Source organism: Tenrec ecaudatus, chromosome 1 (genome assembly GCF_050624435.1).
Source record: "Tenrec ecaudatus isolate mTenEca1 chromosome 1, mTenEca1.hap1, whole genome shotgun sequence".
In the NCBI taxonomy this organism is placed as follows: Eukaryota; Metazoa; Chordata; class Mammalia; order Afrosoricida; family Tenrecidae; genus Tenrec; species Tenrec ecaudatus.
This window is the reverse complement of record NC_134530.1, coordinates 172,114,729-172,127,346: the sequence shown is the minus strand read 5'-3', so window position 1 is coordinate 172,127,346 and position 12,618 is coordinate 172,114,729.

Genomic DNA, 12,618 nt, shown 5'->3' with positions numbered 1-12,618 from the left:
GGTTTCAACCCACCAGCTGCTCCGTGGTAGAAAAAATGAGGTTGTTTGCTTCCATACAGATTTACAATTAAACTGATACCAAGGGCTCAATAGAAAGTAAATGTTTAGAAAATACTGATGGCAACAGATGTACAACTATGCTTGATACAATTGATGTATGGATTGTTATAAGAGTTGTAAGAGCCCCCGATAAAATAATCTTTTAATAACAAATATATATTTACAATAAAAAAAAAGATGTACCGTTTTGGAAACCCTGTATTGGATCACAACACTCCTGTTGGAATCTACTTGGTGACAGTGGTTTAGAGGTTTTTCACCTTCTTCTTTCTTTAGTTTATAGAGATCGCAGGAGCCCTGGTGGTGCCCTGGTTAAGTCACTCAGCTCTTAACTAAAAGTTGGTGATGCCGCTGGAAAGATATATGGTTTCAGAGTAAATCTAACAGCCGAGGGGTCCGTGGGTGCAATTGTAAGGTTATAATATATAAAGATCATAATAAAGTCATAGAAGATAGGAGAGAGAATAAAATAAAGGAGACAGATATTTTATGGTAGCATGCTCACCTCAGGGACGGCCATGATCTCAGCAGCCTGGTCTGCACAGAAAGAGAGAGACTCTTTACTGTCTTGGGATATTTATAGGTAGCCATAAGACATGCATAATCAGTAGTTCATACATCACAATGTGGGTGGTAACCACAGTAAGGTCCCTGAGCTCACAAGTGAGGAAACCCAATATCTGCATTGGGGGAAGGAAGGCATGAGGGGGATGGGTGCTGTGATGGGAACAGATAACAAGAATGCCTGCTTCTATAGGGAGATAGTACACACTTTAAGGCAGCATAGCTGTTGGTGGGAAGAATCTGTGGGAATGCGATTTAAGGCAGGATAATGTAGTTGGACTTTATCTCCCAGTTTACCAAAGTGGTGGCTTTTCTACTGTGGAATACCAGCTTTCCAGATTCCATCTGTTACAAGGTAGGGAATATAGTCCTAGTCATATTTCCCTCAGCGTTAGCTTCCCACAATAGGGGAGTCTGTTTCTGTAAGGATCAACAGCCTTGGAAACTGGTGAGGCAATTCTATGTCTGTACCATGTCATCATGAGTTTAGGCAATGTGGGGTGTGTGGGTTTTGTGTGTGTGTGTGTTTTTGTTTGTTTCTTAGAGATAACACCCATACCTACACGCAGTGCACTCACATATGCCTTTCTATAGACATATAGGCACATACTTTTACCTACATAACTGTGGGAAGCAGAAGGATTTCTCCCAAGTTGTCTCACCCAAATTTATGCCAAACTAAGCTGCTTGCAAATGACTATACACTTGGAGGTCATCAGAAGTAGATCAGGGGTTATTCTCCCTAAGGGTTATCAGCCATGTGGTCCAAGCAGACACCACTGTTTATCCCACAACAAGTAGGACCCACTCCCTTCTGATAAGGATAGTAGTTGTCTGTTTCTTTGTAGGAAACCCCAGAGAGGTCAAGCCCACCCAGGGTGACCAAGGTTAGGCAGCCATCATGAATCTAGGGTCCGCCCTTCTTGTCAAATGTATACCTCTAGTTTCTCCCCTCCCTATCATGTATAGAGCCCTAGCTCATCCCCTTCCTGTTACGCCTATGCCCATTGTACATCCCCTTCCTGTAATGTGCATGCCTATTGTTCTGCCCCTTCCTGTGACATGTGGTTACCTGTAATCACGCCCTCCTAAGTAGATATAACCCTGGTTAGCAATTAACAGGTTCTCCAGCCTCCTGCTGGGTCCTCGAGCAACCTGCCTGGTCGCTGCCCCACCTAGCATCAGCTCACACTGTGCACGGACCTGGCTGGTAAGATCATGGCTATCCAGGAAGTGAGGATGCTACCATGAAATGTGTCTGACTCCATTATTCCAATCTCTCCTCTACCTCTCATGCTGTCTATGACTTTACTATAATCTTTACTTATTATCACTGTACAATTGCACCTACCGCACCTGTGATGATTTGTTGGGGACCCTCCTCTCCCTGCACGTAACCACCTGTACATTTTTGTTATTACTGCTGTTGCAATACTAGGTGCCATCCAGTTAGTTCCCAATTATAGCACCCCATGCACAACAGAATGCAACACTGCCTGGTCCTCACAACCATCCTCACAATTGTTTTGTTGAAGCCCAGGGTTAGAACCACAGTGTCATTCTGTCTCCTTGATGTCTTCATCTCTTTTGCCGATCCACTACTTTACCACACATGTCTGCCCCAGGAACTGGTCTCTGCTAATAACAGGCCCTGAGTACACTACCTGCACTTCTAAAGAGCATTCTGACTGAATACTCCCCGCGACAAACTAGTGTTCTTCTGGCAGTCTGTGGTACCTTCAATATTGCATAATTCAAGTGCATCAATTCTTCTGTAGTCTTCCTTATTCCATGAGGTTGCACCATTTTCTATTCCATTTAAATCAGCTGACCGGTATGGCCAGTACCTGTCCTGAATGTTGGCATAGAAAGACTCATGCAGCATAGAGTTTACAGTCTAGTAGGAGAGATAATGGTATGCATGGAAAGGTGCAATATTGATATGGGTGCAATGACTGACATCTGGGCAGGTGCAGTGGAAGTTTAGAGAATGAAATAGAATTAGATTTAATCTGAACAGGCATTAGAAGGGACTGTTAAATTAGCAAGATCTTGCAGAACTAAAATGATAGATTTCGGAGAAATCACATACTGAGATGTGGTTAAATGAAATAAGGTATATAAAGGTGCTATGCTAACCTGTGTTAACTAGAGAAAGAAATCCATTGACACTCATATGTGTAAGAAAGAAAGAAAAAGAAAGAGCTTTATATCAAGAAGTAATTGTATATCAAAGAAACATCCCAGCCCAGTCCAACTCAAGTCCCTAAGTCTGATACTAGTCCATAAGTCCCTCTTCAGACTCACACAGCCACATATAATGATGCTGAATGCAGGAAGATCACAGGCTGGTGGATGCAAAGTCCCGTGGATCCTCTGGTGGTCTCCTGGGCTCTGGCAGGTCCCAGCATGGCTGGCCAACAGGAAGGTAAAGTCAGAAAGAGAGGGGGAGGTTCCCAGAACCCTCCTTATGAGAGGGCCAGACTCACAAGGAGTCACATCAGGCTGTGACCTGATTGACAGGTTGAATACCATCCCTACATTATTATATATCTTCAAGTTGACATGAAATTATGTAACTACCAATCACTTCTTGGCCTTTTGGCTAAGATAAAGTGAAATCATGTAACTACCACAAGTGCTCTGTAAACTATGGTGTTAAAATGTTTGCTGTCTTTAATTTTTACCAAAAATCCTGTGAATAGCTAAGCTATTAGGGAGTGAGTTAGTTTATTGTGCCAACTTGGCCAATAAACACATGTGGGGTTAATTAAAGGGCGGGGAGATAAATGGTTCCATGAAGCTCGCCTTTCTAGTTCTCGGGTCTCTTGGTTTGTGATGGTCTGACCAGGATGCAGGTGCCTTAGCCAGTTCCCTGCTTCAGCTGGCAAGACTCACTTTCTGTAAGACATCCCCGAGGAGAAGCCAGATGGACCTACCTGATGCAGCCCTAGGTGCTGGAGCAGCCGTGTGGAGCCCCCTGCCAGTGCTGAGACGCTTACATGCTCACTGATTCGGCTTTTCTCCTGCAGTCGGCATCATAGTGTGTGTTTTGTGAGATGGAGGAGGACTTTGTGGATTGGTGTTAGACATAAGGGTTAATGGGTTAATGCTGAACTTGTGGACTTGGGCAGCACTGGGTTGGGATGTTTTCTTAATGCGCACTTACCCTTTATATAAAAACTCTTTCTTATACATGAGTTTCTGTGGATTTGTTTCTTTAATGTATCCAGACTAACACAGGAAGGGACACCAAAGAAGAAAAGTAAGATGATGAGCTTGAATCTTGAAGAAAAACAAAACAAAATAATAACAAAAATTCAGTTTTTCTTCACCAATGGACTTAGAAGAAAACGAGGCTCCCACAAGAAAAGGAAAATTGAGCTATTAGAAATATAAATGGGGTAACCAATCACAATGATCTACATATAACCCCTTCCTAGGGGGAATGGACAACAGAAAAGTGGTGAAGGGAGACAATGGTCAGTGTAAGACATGAAAAAGAAATTATAAAATATCAAGGGTTTGTAAAGGAGAGAGGGTGGGAGAGGGGGAAAATGAGGAACTGATACCAAGGACTTTAGTAGAAAGAAAATGCTTTGAAAATGATGATGGCAACATATGTACAAATATGTTTGTGTTGGTCTGGATACTTTAAAGGAACAAATCGGAGTCACTTTAAAGATAAAGCCGAGTCAGTGAACGTGTAAGCATCTCAACGCTTGCAGGGGTCTCCACATGGCTGCTCCAGCACCCAGGGCTGCATCGGAGTATAAGTCTATGTGGCTTCTCCTTGGGGATGTCTTGCAGAAAGTGAGTCTTGCCAGCTGAAGCAGGGAACTGGCTAAGGCAGCTGCACCCTGGTCAGACCATCACAAAGCAAGAGACCCGAGAACTAGAAAGGCGAGGTTCATGGAGCCATTTATCCCTCTGCCCTTCAATTAACCCCACATGTGTTTATCAGCCAGCTTGGCACAATAAACTAACTACCTCAATGTTTGACACAATGGATGGATATATGGATTGTGATTAGAGATGTACGAATTTATATATATGTACATATATATATAAAACCAGGAATGTGCAACATCATAGAGGCTAGGGGCAAACTGAGTTTTAAAACATGTGGTTGTCAGGGGGTCAAAAGCAGTAGGAAGCTTTACCAGGAGAAACACAAAAGAAAAGCCTTTGAATTGGCCCACAGAAGATCACTGGTGGATCTAGAGAAAAAGAATTAAAATCAGAGTATAAAGTTCAAAGGAAAGGAGGTAGCCTGAACCCTTTGTATTAAAAAAGATAGTGTGGCAAGCCCCAGGGGGTCAAACAGGATAGAGCAGGCCCAGACTGGAAAGTTGGCATTACCAACCTGAGTCAGGTTGGCCAGATGTCAAATGCAAATATGGCTGTTAGGAACAGCAGGTAGTGATGGTTCAGAAGTGAGAAAGGAGTCAGAAATTAACCAAAGGGAATGGTCATTTATAAATTATCAAGGGTTCATGAGGGAGGGAAGGTAGAGGATGGGGGGAAATGAGCTGATACCAAGGAATCAAGTAGAAAGAAAATGTTTTGAAAATGATGATGGCAAAAAAAAAAAAAAAGAAAGAAAGAAAATGATGATGGCAGCATATGTACAAATGTGCTTGACACAATGGATGGATGGATGGATTGTGATAAGAGCTGTATGAATCCCCAATAAAATGATTTAAATTAAAAAACAAACAAAACAAGCCAAAGGGAATCCTGACAGAGAATCAGGACATCGCATAGGGTAGTCAGCAATGACAATCAGCAGCTAAAAGGGACACTGGAATGTATCCAGATGATATCATAGAACATACAGTGCTAGCAAAGGTCTGGCACAAAGTAGCTCCCCATTAACTATCTGCTGAATGAATGAATTCACAGTTAATAAACAGCAAACGATGCCATAGAAAGAAAGCGCATGCTTTGGGAATCAGACCTTATTTAATTAAAGAAACAGGTATTGCACATGCCTAGAATATATACACAAGACTCCAAGGTTCCGAAAATAAAAGACGCATTCCTTAACTTCCACCAGTCATAGCTGATTGACAGATTCAGAAAGAAACAGACAATTGCTTTGTGAGGCGATACATGCTGTGACAAAGGTGTGCACAGAGGTGCCACTCTAACTCACAGGCTCCCAAAGGTGATCTGCAGCCCCAAGAGCCACAAGGATCAAGGGCAGCAGAGTGTGTGTGTGTGTGTGTGTGTGTGTGTATGTGTGTGTGTGTTGGCAGTGAGGGGGGATGGGGGATGGGGAGGGAGGCGGTAGTGGCAATTCCAACCAGGCAGAACAATAAGGTCCATAGTTCAGAGATGAATGAGCACAGCTCGTTCAGGGAACTTTAAAGGCTTAAGCACATCTACAGCTACAGTGTGATGTGTTAGGTGGGGAAAGGGAATTGGGTTGAAATAGATGAGGCCAGGGTGATAAGCAGGGGCTAGAACACAAAGTACTTTGTGTGACATACTAAAGAGATTGGATTTTATCCTGAAGGCGATGGGAAGCAAATGACGAATTTTAAGCAGGAGAGAGACATGATCAAATTTGCATTTTAGAAATAGCAACAGAATGGAAGATGAGCTGGAAGGAGATCAGGCTAGGAATAGGAAAAATAATTGACTAGACTATGGCTGTAATCAGAGTACCATGACGAGGGCCTGAACTTAGCTAAGAGGTGGGGGGCATGTGGAAGTGGGGAGATAGGAAGGGCGGTCAGATATCTGCTCATTATTTGAGGGAGAGAAAGAAGGCTAGGTAACTCCCAACTTCTGGCTTGGCATCTGGGAAAGAGTAACGGTGGGTGGGAAGACAAGAAAAAGGATATAAGAATAAACATGCATCAATTACCGTCCTCGTATCCAGCACTGTAATAAGGAATGTTACATGTATTACTTTATTTAATCTTCACAATAAACCAACCCCATTGCCATCAAGTGGTACTGACTCATACAGAGCCCTACAGAACAGAGTAGAACTGTTACCTACATTTAAGAGGCTATAAACCTTTATGTAAGCGTATTGCCTCATCTTTCTGCCATAGAGTAGTTGGTGGATTTGAAATGCCCATCTTTTGGTTAGCAACCCAATGCCTGACCCACTATGCTATCATGGGTATTGCTAATATTTCATTTCTAATGAGAAAACTGAAGTTCAGAGACTTGAACTCAGGAAACCACAAGCAAGAGGCATTTTTTTTCTATCTTGGCCTGGAATGTTGGAAGGCCCTCAATTAACCCATAAAGCCTGTTCATCGTGGATGCCAGGAGCATCCTGCAGCAGATTCCAGTTTCTACAAACCCTGAGGCTGGGGCACCATTTCTATACGCAGAAGAGCAGGCTCAGAGAGATGTCATTGAACTACAAGGTGGATTATTCTAAGAAGAACATAACTCAAGGTCATCTTTGGATACTTGGTGAAAGAGCAGCCCAGGACCAGAGTATCTCCCCACCAGCCTAGACCCTTAATTAGTACTTAATGGTGATATATGAGTAGGTACCGCCACCCCCCAAAAAAGGGGGGGAAATCTCCATTGGGAGGGGTGTGGGAAACAAAGATTTCTCCCAAGTTGTCTCTCCCAAATATATGCCTAACTTAGCTGCTTGCTACACGTGGTTAATGAATACACTTGGGGGTCAAGGAAGTCGGTCAGGTGTTATTCTCTCTAAGGGTTATCAGCCATCCAGAGCAAGCAGACACCATTGTTTATTCCACAATAAGTAGGGCCCACTCCTTTCTGATAAATTGTTTCCCTGAAAGAGAGCCCAGGGCGGTCAAGCCCACTCAAGGGTGACCAAGGTTAGGACACCATGAATCTAGGGTCCCAACTTTCTTGTCACATGTATACCCCAGCCCCTCCCCTTTCTATCATGTGTACACCCATAGCTCATCCCCTTCCTGTTACGCGTATGCCCATTATATATGCCCCTCCTGTTGCTTGTATTACTTATTGTACAGCCCCTTTCTGTGACATGTGCAATCACACCCCCTAAAGAAAAAGATGACCCTTGGTTAGCAAGCTCTCACTCTGCTTCCTGCGCTCTCCCCACTGCCGTGGGCCCATGCTGTGTGAAGACTTGGCTGGTAAGATCATGGCCATCCTGGAGGTGAGCATGCTACCGTGAAATCTATCTGACTTCTTTATTTGACTCTCTCCCATTTCTCCATGACTTTACTATAATCTTTACTTATTATTGCCGTACAATTGCGCCTACCTGACCCATGATGATTTGTTGGGCTCTCTCACCCCCATAGGTGGAGCTTTCACAGTACAAATTTTCCCCGCCAAGCAAGCACCGAGCAACGTTCTGAATCAGTGCATCCAGTGGCATTACCTGGGAAAGTTCTCTCTGCTCACAGTGAATTTTTTGTAAAAGCAGTTTCACTCAAATCTCGTTTTTGGTGATGGCTGGTTTAAGAGAACAGGTACATTTGTGAAATTTTATTTACTGCTTGGTAAATATGCCACAGAAACTGTTGTGATGTTGAACACAGCTTACAAGGACAGTGCTACAGGAAAAATTCAAGTGTACAAGTGGTTTTCTCATTTGAAAAAAGGTGAAATGTCGATGGATGAGAAACCTCATTCTGGATGTCTGTCAACTTCCTGAACAGATAGACTTGTAATGCATTTGGAGTTTGTTCCAACAGGTCAGACTGTTAATTAAGCTTTCTATTTAGAGGTTCTGAAAAGATTGTGTAGCAGTGTGTGACCAAAAAGGCCTGATTTGTAGCAGATGGGGGACTGGTTTTGCCACCAGAACAATGCACCTGCTCACACAGCCCTGTCACTGCGCCAGGTTTGGGCAAAAATCATCATGCCTCTCTTGCCCCACACACCTTATTTACCTGACGTCACTTTATGCGACTTCTTTTTGTTTCCTTGAATGAAGAGGGACATGAAAGGACAGTGATTTGATGTTATACAAGAGGTGAAGAAATGTGGGGGAAGCCAGCCCCTCACATGATCATGGGTTCAGTAAGCGCAATTGTACAATTAAAATATATATAAAGATTAAAGTCAGAGAATAATAGTGATAGGAGAGAGAGTAAAATAAAGAAGTCAGACACATTTCATGGTAGCATGTTCACTTCCTGGACGGCCATGATCTCAGCAGCCAAGTACTCACACAGTGCAGGCTGAGAGGGCAGGAGGGGTCTCTGTTTCTGGCCCAGGCCCATATGTACTTAGGGGGGCATGTTTTCAGGTAACCACACACATCACAGGAAGGGGCTGTACAATAGGCATGAGTGACAGGAAGGGGTTGAGCTGGAGTGTACATGTGACAAGATGGGTGGACCCTAGATTCATGATGTGGCCTAACCTTGGTCCCCTTTTACCTCCCTGGGCTCTCCTTCAGAGGACCAATCTACTATCCTTATCAGAAGGGAGTGGACAGTACCTAGGGTGGACAGACTATACAGTCTGATTGCTTTAGATGGCTGACAATCCCCTGGGAGAATAACCTCTGACCTGCTGGCAATGACCTTCAAGTGTTCAGTTATTTACCACATGTAGCAAGCAGCTAGGTTTGGCATATATTTGGGAGAGACACATGAGAGAAATATTTCTGTATCCCACAGAGAAAAAAACAAGGAAGGTGCTGTCAGTCATCCAAACAGATTAGTTTGAAAAATGTTTTCAAGAATGGAATAGCTACCTTGCAAGTCTGGATAGAGCAGAGGTTATACACTGGTGCATATGGGAGCTGGAGGCACAGGGAATCCAGGGTGGATGATACCTTCAGGACCAGGGGTGTGAGGGGCAATACTGAGAGAGTAGAGGGTGAGTGGGTTGGAAAAGGGGAACCGATTACAAGGATCTACATGTGACCTCCTCCCTGGGGGACGGACAACAGAAAAGGGGGTGACGGGAGATGCCGGATAGGGCAAGATATGACAAAATAATAATTTATAAATTATCAAGGGCTCATGAGGGAGGGGGGAGCGGGGAGGGAGGGGAAAAAAGAGAACCTGATGCAAAGGGCTTAAGTGGAGAGCAAATGCTTTGAAAATGATTAGGGCAAAGAATGTATAGATGTGCTTTATACAATTGAAGTATATATATGTATGGATGTGATAAGAGTTGTATGAACCCCTAATAAAATGTTTTAAAAAAAAGAAAAGAGCTCCCATAATTGTAGAAGCAAACAAGTTCTGAGTCGGTAGGTCAGATGTCAGGGTGGAGGTTTCTCCTGACTCTAATAGCTTCAGGCTGATGAACCCAAGATCAACAGGCAAACAAGAGGCTGGTGGCTACAGAGTTGAGTGAATCTAAGGTCAGCGAGTAAGATGGCAGGCTTCTGATGACTCCCAGGATAGGCAGAAAATACGGCAGTCTGCTGACTCAAGTCCAGAAAACCAGAGGTCAGAGAATGAGCCTGATAGAGGACCCAGAGCCCCAAATGCAAATAAGTAATCCTATGGCGTCACTTATACTGTAAGTACACTACAGCCCCGAGGAAACTTCCCTTTTAATTGACTGGTTCAAGCTTGTCATCTGAGTATAAGTGTTGCATCCCCCTTAATCTTCTTACAACTTATTGCAGATCCCATTTTGGAAGGAATTACATTGTGTTAGATCACATCATGGGGGATTAATAGGTCTTAACTGCCAAACCACTGAGAATCTTGGCCCAATCAAGTTGACCCAAAAGCATATCATATAAGGGAATGACAAAGTATTCTATTTTTGACATGATGAATTTGGGACTCTATGCGACATTAAAGTGGAGTCTTCTAATACATTTTTGGATATATTGATGCTTATAGCAGTTATTTAACCTGGGCCTCAGTTTTCTGTTCTGTAAAATGGTGATATTACCTATCTTACAGGTTTAACAGAGGTAAGGATTTTTGTATAGTATTGTGCTCATACTGGAAATTCAATAAGTTAATGAAGTAATTAATAGCTATAAAATACATAATCTTTACTATACAGTTTGGTTGTATACTTCCTTCCAAAATCTAGGCACTAACTTTCTGTATGCATAACAACACAATAAATTCCTCTGCACTGGGGACTTTCCTTTTAACTCTCCTAACTACAGACTAAGTACTTCATAACAGTCACTGGCTGCTAGAGAAAATCAGTGACCTTGGAAGTGGATTAGGACCCAAAGACCCTTTTCTTTTCCTGTGGTCTTTGGGATTAAAAGTTCCACTAGCTCATTCTGGCAACCTGAAGAAGGCTCTATTTAACACCACTCTTTTCTGCTCTCATTCTTGTTCTCGATAAAGAAGGTTGTTCAGTGGATGGTGTTATGAAAATAATAATAATTTATCAGAAGTCCACCAGGATGAGAGGATGGGGGAGGGACAGAAAAAAGAGGAGCTGATACCAAGGGGCTCAAGCAGAAAGAAAATGTTTTGAAAATGATGATGGCAACATATATACAAATGTGTTTGATACAATTGATATATGGACTACTGTAAGAGCTGTAAGAGCCCCCAATAGAATGATTTATGAATAAATAAAGAAATGTGTGTGTGTGTGTGTGTGTGTTATAACTCTAGACTGCCTGTTGGGATTTTAACTCATCTTTAGAGCAACATTAATTTTATTCTTAGAGAAGCAGGAGACACAACAAAATAAGATTAGGAAAATACAGATTTTTTAATGATAGAAGACTGCATTGGGGATTGGGGTTGGAAGGCTGGGACAAAAACCACTTAGGGAGATCTTCAGTAAGAAGGGGCTTTCAAATGGGAAGACTAAGACTTAGAACTTGATTTCGGTGTGTGTAGGATATGTGGAGCCCAGGTGGTGTTGTGGATTGTGTGTTGGACTACTAACTGCAAGATCAGTAGTTCAAATCCACCAGCCATTTCATGGAGGAAAGAGGAAACTATTTGCTCCCATAAAGATTTACAGCTTTGGCAATCGAATGGCAGTGGGCATAGGATCCGATTTGATGATGAGATAGTGCTTCTTCATTGCTGTATCTAACACAGATTTCTGGAGCACATTACCCATCCCCAAAACATCAACTAGCATTCCCTGGTTCCCCAACTCATAGGTATTAGGAGAGAAAAGTTGTGTATGTGTATAATACATACATGTATGTATTATATATATATACACACAATGTTCTTCAGGGTCAATGGAGCAATACAACCCCAATAAAGACTTGATGTTGATTCTTAAACACATTAGAAGTATCTGATTCCCTCATCTTGGATCCAAGATGGGACTGGCTGCATAATTTGTGGAAATACAGGACCCCTTGTTAAAAAACTGCGACTTTCACGATGGAAACAGCAGAGCATTGAACTAAGCATGCGACTTGCCTGAGGTCACAAGCCTATGAAACCAGCTCTAGTCCAGAGCTCCAAATCCACGCCAAGTACCTCTGGTTTCCTTCTCAGGCCTCCCTAGTCAGGAGATGAGACCTCCCCCCACTTCTAGTTCTTTAGACTCTTAGTTAGACCCCAGCCTCCTTTTTCAAACCTTTTCTGGAAACCTTTTGCTATATTTGCCTCCGTCTTACTACTGACATACTGTATAGGGATGAAGTTGTGCACTCTTCCCAGCTTGTCCAGGATCTTTGCACAGAGGAGACTGTAGATCTAGGCTCCAACTTCAGCAATAGGGAAAACCTCAGTGGGTCTGAAAAGGAGCAGCTTCTAATGAGTCATGAGGCCCACACCCAGCAAACTGCCTCCCCATGGGTCAGCACCCAGCACCAGGGGCATGCTGGGAAACTTCCTCCCCAACCAGACCTTTGCCCTGGGTCCAGAGTCTGTGCCCAGCATAGGGAGTCACTGAGAGCTCCTAGAAGCTGCAAACAACAGATGCCCCTTGGTTTCCAGAGACTGAAGGCCGTAATCCCTAACTGCAAACCCTGGCAGCTCCTGAGGTCAGAGGGAAAGCGAGGCCAGGGTTGGCAAGACCCTCGACTTGAAGGTGACGTGCTACCTAAGAAGAACAGGTAGGGAACCTGTCAGGGGCCAGGGAGTAAAAGCAATA